This window comes from Pundamilia nyererei, unplaced genomic scaffold (assembly GCF_000239375.1).
Source record: "Pundamilia nyererei isolate P.nyererei 1_Seehausen unplaced genomic scaffold, PunNye1.0 scaffold00029, whole genome shotgun sequence".
Lineage (NCBI taxonomy): Eukaryota > Metazoa > Chordata > Actinopteri > Cichliformes > Cichlidae > Pundamilia > Pundamilia nyererei.
In genome coordinates this window covers 3,297,485-3,306,318 of record NW_005187430.1, presented here as the reverse complement: position 1 = coordinate 3,306,318, position 8,834 = coordinate 3,297,485, and positions in this window count along the sequence as shown.

Below are 8,834 nucleotides of genomic sequence, written 5' to 3'. Positions count from 1 at the left end.
CACCTAGACTGCTTATAGGTGTAAATGTGTCTCTCTACGTTTGAGTGACATCCTGTCAGAATGCATCTCTTGTTAAAATGTAAGTTCCAGCTCTAACCACGACCTTCTAAAGGATAAGCAGGTGTTTATGTACGGATGACTACAAAATAAACCATCGAACTGCAGATTTATATTTCATTTTTGTCATTTGTGAACAAGGACTGCTAGTTTAGAGAAGTGCCAGTAAATGTAATTTGTTTTGCTTTTTTAAATGTATTTTTGCTGACCTACAGCTTCAGGCTGTTTACATAAAATCAATACTGAGTGTGGATGCTGAAGAGATTTCCAATAAAGTTGAATACTACAATCTGAGTGGTTCATCAGGTAGGGGTTCCTGCAGTTTGCCTGAACAGACAGTTAAACTGTACAGTGCGTAACAAATTTATTAGACTATAATCCAATAAAGCCACAGCTGCCCCAAATTAGCAGTACTGATAATTAGCAAAACCATGTTTATGCTTCTGTGATTATTAGTCCAGCAGTATGCATAAGGACTAAAATATATTCAGTGCTAAAGTATAACCATTGTTGTAATGCACATATTTTAATAATAATAATAATGATAGTCATGACATTTACTTGCAGTCTTGAACAGGAAAAATAGTTTTAGTGGCCGGGCGTTATGGTTGATTAATTTATGACTAATTTATCGTTCCGTCTTTTGCTGCTAAAACCTGCCTGTCCTGTTGACCCCTGAAGATGTGCTGTGGTATCAACACCAAGATGCTAGCAACAGATCCTTTAAGTCCTGTAAGTTGTGAGATGAGCCTCTGTGGATCAGACTTGTTTGTCCAGCGCGTCCCACGGATGCTTGCTTGGACTGAGATTTGGGGAATTCGGAGACCAAGTCAACACCGTGATTCATCAGACCAGACAATGGTCTGATCCCCTTATATTGGGAGTCAGCTGAAAAAAAGGTAACACAAAAAATCAGCTGGACCAGGAATCAATGAATCCCCTTGTACATTATAATGTTATGCTTAAAATAAGAATTGGGATGAATTGTAAAGGTGATTACCTGATGTGTTATGTAAAAAATGACATGGTCTGACTCTCATCTTTATGTCTCATGTAGCATACTTGAGACGTATACTAATACATATCTAGAAAATAGACAATAATCCTGAATGTGGGGGCTCATTTTCTTGGAAATGACAAAGAAGACTGCAGCTGTTTAGCTTGTGGTGAAGTTTTTTTTTTTCATCTTCTCTGCAACCAGAAATTGATTTAGGTTTGGAAATGTTTTTTTGAACCTGAGCCAAAGCTAAATGCTGTGTCATTTTGGCTGCTCATAGCCAAGAACACAGAAAACAGATGCAGAAAGATTATTCCTCTGTCTGAACTTGCCCTGACTCGACTGTAGATTCAGATTTAAAGAATAAAAAAAAGATAAAATGATGAAATAAAAAGAAACCTAAGCTACAATCAGGAAAGGGGAACTGTATCAGATACTTCCCTATTAAATTAGTTTTAGTGACCAGTGCTAAGTGGGATAAATTAATGGCAATTATTGTTGCTCAATCGATTCATTGCCATGTGAAGTAAATGCTTTCAAAGTGAGCAAAGATTAAGTCTGCACCTAAAAATATTTGTCCTGATACCTGATATCTTTGTTCCTTTGCTGGAGGAGACATGCCTATCCAGACCTGTAGACACTGGAAGCATGATCTGGAAATATTACTGCAGTCCTCGTTTTCTACTTGTTTTTTCAAACTATTCCTTTTCAGCTATTTTGCACATATGTAAAGCTGAGTTCTTTGGCAATGCACATGAAAAATCACATATCTGACACAGGACCCGGACAACCTAAGAAACCTGATACCTGCACTGCCAGTCACACAATAGTGCTGCCTTGCATTTCTGTAATATTGATTTGACTGCTTGTTCCAACAAGGCTAATGCACCACTACCTTCACTCTCAGGTCCAAATGTCACTTAGTGTTGACGATCAAGCACAAAAGCACCCAAGCAAGGGGTAAACGCAGAAGTCCTTTGGTCATATTTGTACGATACTGGCCAGCAGGCAGGTGAAACGTCCAAAGAGTCCTCGTAAAAACCTGATGCTGACACAGGGGATGTGTGCAAATTGAGGGATGTCAACCTCTGACGCACTACCTGGGAAAATATATGACCACATTAGCAACAACCTCCTTCTCCTAAGGGTAAAGGTTTCTGGACAGCAGCCATGTCTTAATTGCCTCGTTTTAAAAAGCTCTTAACCTGTGTCTTCTACTGATGTAATATCTCAATCTCAGTCACAAAGGGGACTCCTGTTTCAGTCTATATCAGGGTGCGACTTTGTGCTCTAATGGTTAACTGAACATCTGTCCTATGCTACAACCCCTCCCCAAAACAATGCAACACTAGCAAAAAACCAGGAAGTGTTTCTCCTATCTGATTTGTTCTATACAGTGGATAAGTGACATTAAATAACATCTTCATTATTTATTAATCTGGTGATTGTTTTCCAAATTTAATGACATAAGATGGTATGAAAAAGTGATAATGCCAAACTTTCCTTCAGCCTAAGGCGATTTATTACAACCTGCTATGAGCCACCAATCCAACATTTTTCACCTCAAAAAATGAATTATACCAGCGATAAAAATGCCATGATAGCATAACATCACAAAGTTGTTTAATAGCAACTGTGGACAAAGTAAGCAACTTAAAATTCAAACTACAGTTAGTTTTGTAAGAGTGAGATGTTTTTATATTGTCATTGATGCTTAGAAACATATAATCATTGATGCTTAGAAATATATAATCATCTGTATGCTGATAAAAATCATATCCTTATTAGGTCTGATAAGATTCTGTGTGCACTTGTGAAGCAGCCTCGACGTTATAATTTCCATTATAGCTTTAGGAACTACACTGCTCTGTTCTAAAAGCGCAGTTTCACAACATTAAATGTTCGACTGAGACATGACCTATTGCAAGTTCCTGTTCTTATCATTTAGCGAGACGCTTACTTCTGGTTTTCTGCATACCTCATACACACAGTTTAAGTTCATTGAAAGGTTGTATGTCTATGTATGGTATAGCTGGAAATACACACACACACATGCACCTGCACACACATCCCTGCACACAGAATATAGACACTGATGTTGTTCAGATATGCCTGCTTAAGAATGTCACTTGTATTTGTAATTGCATATTGATGAATGATTGCTTGCTGACAATAAAAAGGGCTGTAGCGTAGGAATCAGTCGAAGTTGGCTAAGTACAGGTGAAGGCCTGGGCTGACTTCCCTCACGAGCCACAAAGCTCTTTGTCTTTGTGGCTCGGGAGGGAAGTCAGCCCGTGCAGTTATTGAGTGTCTCGTGTTCCAGCGGGGTTTGTGCCCAGATAAACCCAACAAGTTTCCTTCCTAATTTATGTAATTCTCATGCTTTTGCACTGTCATCCTTATAATTAATAACATGACAAATGATAAAGGGGGGCTTTATATTTCCAGAGCTCACATTTTTCAATCTTAAAACATTTTAGAAACATCAATCAGAGGATGCTCAAAATCCTCCAAGAACAAGTTTTACATTGGTAGTTATTTTGAAGCATGAACCTCATTAGGTGTAATTCCAGTAGTCACCAGGACATAAGCGCTGCATGTATAGCATCACCAGTCTGATAAGAACTGGTTCAAAGGTTTGCCAGTTTGGCTCAAGATAAGGTTTTAAAAAGGATTTTCTCCTTTCACTCTGCTTTTGTTTCCATGCATTTCAATTCCAGATTCTTAGAGCCACATCTCATTCCTATCATTTCTGGAATGTGTGCTTAGTTATTATTATAATTTGACTAGGGACTCGATGTTGTACAAAAATAAAATACAGAAAAGGTCTTGAGCCAATCCTTATTTATTTTCTAGAAAAATGGGAAACAGATGCAGCAGTTTATTGAAACGTGAAAATATACATGCAAATCCAGTATGAAAGGCAAAAACAGAGTTTGTGAAATTCTAACGATCATGAAAGTGAATATTAGGTGTGAGCAGCTTTATTATTAGGCAGCTTTCTTGTCATTTCTTCTCATTTTCTTTTCAGCATGATACTTTTTTGCATTCATGATTTCATAAATTTTGACAAGATCCCAAACACCAAAATTTCAAATTTGGATTTATCACTCCATAAGACCCGTTGTCACTGGTTTTCAGTGATTTACAGTTCTTGTATAATTTTGCATACCTTAGCCTTTTCTCAGTGTTTCCCTTCCTTTAAGACTGGCCTCATTTGAAGCTACACTTCAACTGAGGCCATTTCTGATGAGGCTTTAGTAAACAGTGGCTCGATCAACTACAGGTCCTGTGTCAGTGCTTTCCTGGATTTCTTTCCTTATATTGTTTTTCTAGGTGTCCTCTGTTTTTCTAGATTCCTCAGGACACACTGCACATAATGCCAAGATATGCCAAGTTTCCAGCTAATAGCTTTTTGGGAAAACTGTGTTACCTTTGATATCCTTCACAGATTCTACTAAAGAAATGGGAACAAATTGTGTTTTTATGACAGGCTTAACAAAGTTTTTAAAGATACAATTTAAAATTGTTTCTTTGCTAAATTGTCTGGCTAAAGGAGTGAGCCGAACAACAAGGAGTGCCATTAGGTGCCAGTTTTTATGCTTGAATGACTCATGGGTCAGTGCTAAGTGGCTTAATAAAAAAAATCCCCACAACATTAATCTGAAAATAGTCAGTTACAAAAACTGATGAGTGAAAAATGAGTGGAAAGTATTTATAAAACCTTGAAAAAGATCAGAGAACTATTACTCAAGACCAGTGGAAAATATAAGAAATAAATTTAGACGTTTTTTATAATCGCTTTGTTGTTTGAATCAATTAAAGTCACACTACACAAACCAAGCCTCCGTATTTATTTGTGTTTGGATGTTCTGAGCAGACAGCTGGGACTTCCACTCAGCCTGACCCCTAGTGGTTGAACGATTTCTCAAGACCACTTTTAAAAAATAAGAAATAAAGTCTGTCTCCTTATAAGCAAAATATAAAGAAATGAGGTTTGACTCAGTGCTTTTGCACAATATTATACTAAGAAATCACAAGAAAAAAATAGCAGCTGCACAGCTAGTGATTGAATTTGTCTCATATTCAATTCTTAATTGAATTTATCACTTGAATAATCAGTCCTGTAAATGCCTCCTGTGATCTATTTACAGCTTGTTCCGACCTCTCATCCACAGTTTATCAGCCTGGCAGACCAACATGACAGACTTTGGCTACATGCTACTATGTTCTGCTTTAAACTCTACAGTTTCCTGTCCACAAAAAGGGGTTTTAATTCAGTTATGGCTCCCTGGCAACTGTATGACTCCCCCTGTTATTGCTGGAACCAGAAACTAACATCGTGATGGTCCTTGTCAGATTAGGCCAATCAATGACACACTGACCAGAGGACAGCGGAAAAAGAGAAAGAGGAAGAGGAGGAGTAGAAGGAGAAGGAGAACCGAGGGATGCGCGTGGATGTGTGTTTGTTGAGGGAGGGGGGCAGCTCCTCCCATAATTAAGTTAGTGTGCTGCGCTGGAGGTCCATGTTTACGGGGCAGGCGAAGGAGTTTCCTTCACTCTGTGGAGACTGCAGGAGAAGCTCTCTCACTCTCTTCTGTCTCTGGTTATTTCTGCAACTCATCCCTCACTGCGCTGCGACTGGCTGACCTACACGAGGACAAGGCGGGGGGTGAAGAAGCAGCAGCAACACCTGCCTAACCCTTCACTGCTGCCGCCATCCCTCCGTCCGTCCCCGCTTCCTGCCCAGTCTTGGACCTCGTCTCCGCCGATCTCTCCGCCACCCCCGCTGCCATCATGTGCGACTGTTTCCACCTGGCCTTTCCCAACTGGCACGCTGCCTCCTCTGGGACGAGTGGGTATCGTTATCTTTACGCTCTCTGCTCTCCTCCCCCCCTTGTTTTTTCTCCGACTTAATGACTTAGCCCGTTCTCCCCAGAGCAATTCGCCGATTGAGCAGCAGGGTTCAGTAGTGCAGTGGGAGAGATTTTGTTTGCGTGCGTGCGTGTGATGGAGAGAGGCAGTGAGCGAGTGTAAGGCGGTTGGTGCTGATGCTGAGCTGTGTTGCTGACCTGCAGTGAGTGCTGGGTGTGTCTGCAGAGCGCAGGGGGGTGTTTGAAGATGTCATCATCGAGAGGATGTCAGGCAGCTCTGCGTTTCTCTCCTGCTCTGTTTGAAGCGCAGCCTGAAAGGCAAACAGACCTGATATTTTTACCGTGGCAGTTCAGCAAATCAGGGTTAAAAATAGAAACATGACAACTTAGACTGAAATAAAAAAACGAACAAACACTGAAATGTGTACAAAAAACATGCCCAAAATTCCCAGGAATATCTGTGATGAAAAATGAATCCAACAGCTCTGTATAATTTAATCTTGCATCCTTTTTCCTACTAACTTTGTTACCATTTGGAGTTTAAATGAACCAGATATAAATTTGTTTGGGTCATGGTTAGTGGGCTTGGACCATATATAGTTTATGTGCACATGTGAAATATTTTTAAATTAACATTTTGTAGGAAATAACCCTGTTACACATTTGCAACATGTATGAGTCATTCTGTGTTTTGAGTTGAGTGGATGTTTTCTGGTGCACGGACTTTCTTCTGTGCCTTACAAGCATAATTAGGGAAGGTGTTCTTACCAAGGCTGCAAAAAGTCAAACAGTGTAATGAGTTTCAGCAACATAAAAGGCTGATCAGATATTCAGGGTCAGGAGAAAACGATAAGCACGCTTATCTGAAGTTTCTATCGGCCTAATTATGAAAAATGTGTTTATTATAAACAGGAAATCTGTGTTTTTCATTAGTGGACATCCACGATTACACGGTGAAGACATTCCTTACTGTCTTGAAAAATGATGAGTTAAGGGCTCAGCTGATGCTTGCTGTAAAAAGGAGCATGAAACATCACATTACTGCTCCCCCTTTCTATTTCCCACAGTTCTCCTCATTTACTTCCATCTCTACTCTGAATTAAATCTCCCTCAAAATGATGCGAGGTTTGTTTTGCTTTGAGAAGCTTCAGGCAACGCTCAAGGTCAAAGAGAGAGAGAAATAAAAAAAGAGAGACAGGGAGGAAGTTATCCGGATAAGTGGCTGATCAACAAGACACTGGAAGCCAAAACGAACGATCCTGATCCATTATGGAGTATCACGCCTGAGTTGGACAAATTCATTTTTAATATGTGTGGACTGTTCCCATGTTTATTTTTGTTTAACAGCATGCCGTGGGAACACGGGCAGATTAGGATGCAAATTCCAGAGCTGTGACGAAACTCGCTGTAAGTTTGAAGCAGATTAATAGATTGAAAGCATGTGCTTTGGAGTCTCATGTTAATATAATCCATGCAGAAAATCTAATTCAGCTTTTTTTCCCTCCCTTGTCTAAAATCCTATTATAATTTGGATCCCAGCAAACTGCTTCCAACTAAAAGGAGCTTGTGTCTGACTGTTGCACAGGAAAAAAACAAACAAAAACGGAGAGGAATCCAAATCCACGAGCACAAATAATGAGCTGTATTACTTTATATTAGTTTAGTGAAGACTTCAGGGAGCTTTTAAAACAGGAAACACAAAGTAGAGCAGAGGGTGGTTATGTAAGAGATGAGCTGAGCACAGGACAACACGATGCAGTTAGGATTTGCAATGCAATTCTACAGTTTAGATTTTTGTTTACGATCTTATTTGAATCTTTACCCACATAAACAAGAATATGTAGGTTTATGTGCAATTGCATTGCATTATTTAGTTTAAGTGCTCACACATCAGTGTTGCTTGAAAGCAGACACGCCGGCCTGAGCCCGCAGAGATCAGCCACACCCAAATCCAGCACCAAATCATGCAGGTTCTGCACCACAAACGGCTTACTCATCTATGGAGGGTGCTTTGAATCTGAAAAATATAATAGAAAGTCAGATTGAAACATTAGGCTTTGCTCTAACTCTAACTTTGACTCTAACTTCTGATAAGTCAAACAAAAAAACAAAAACTGTGCTCTCTGATTTTATTTTGACATGTTTAGTTGCAAATGTTCGGTGAATATGTGGGAAAGGAGTTTCTAAGAGTGCAGTGCCCGTAGCAGAGGCGGGAATAAAGAACATCCACCTTAAGTGGTGAATAACATAAGGAATGTATCAATCTGTCATTTCAGTCCCCCCGTAGTGTACAATGCACAAACACATCGCACACCATCCACAGTGAGTTACAGTTTTAACTGTGGATGAAAATCCAGATCAAATACTCCACAACACCATCACTGTGTTTCGGTATAATAACAGGACCAGGCTCTAGCCATGCTGGCACCTAAAAGCTGTATATTAAGGATGTAAGTTAAGGATGTGTATAAAGCTTACTTCTAGTGTAACACATGATCCTCACAAAGACAATTAGATGATGATGCTAAGCAAGCATCCTCTGTTTACCATCCCAGTTTTACATGTTTGTGTGCTATCATCTGTTGATTAGCACTACAATCAAACTGCAGTCAAGGTTAAAAGGCAGTCCTTCTATTAGCTGTTCAGAAAGTATCAGACCTAAACTGGTTGCCCGATGATGGATGGCACTAGATGGAAACTTCAGGTACTGCAAAATGTAAAATTAGCTGTGCCACAGCAATGAGAGCTCTTTTATGTCTTTACCCAAAAATCTGTTTACAGAGGCTTCAGTGATTAATGGATCTTTAATGTGTTTGTGCTTAAGTTTGTTTACAGAAAAGACTCAATAAGAACTTATCAAGAATCTACTTAGTAACTCTTTTAACTACTTTAACTAATTCTTCTGA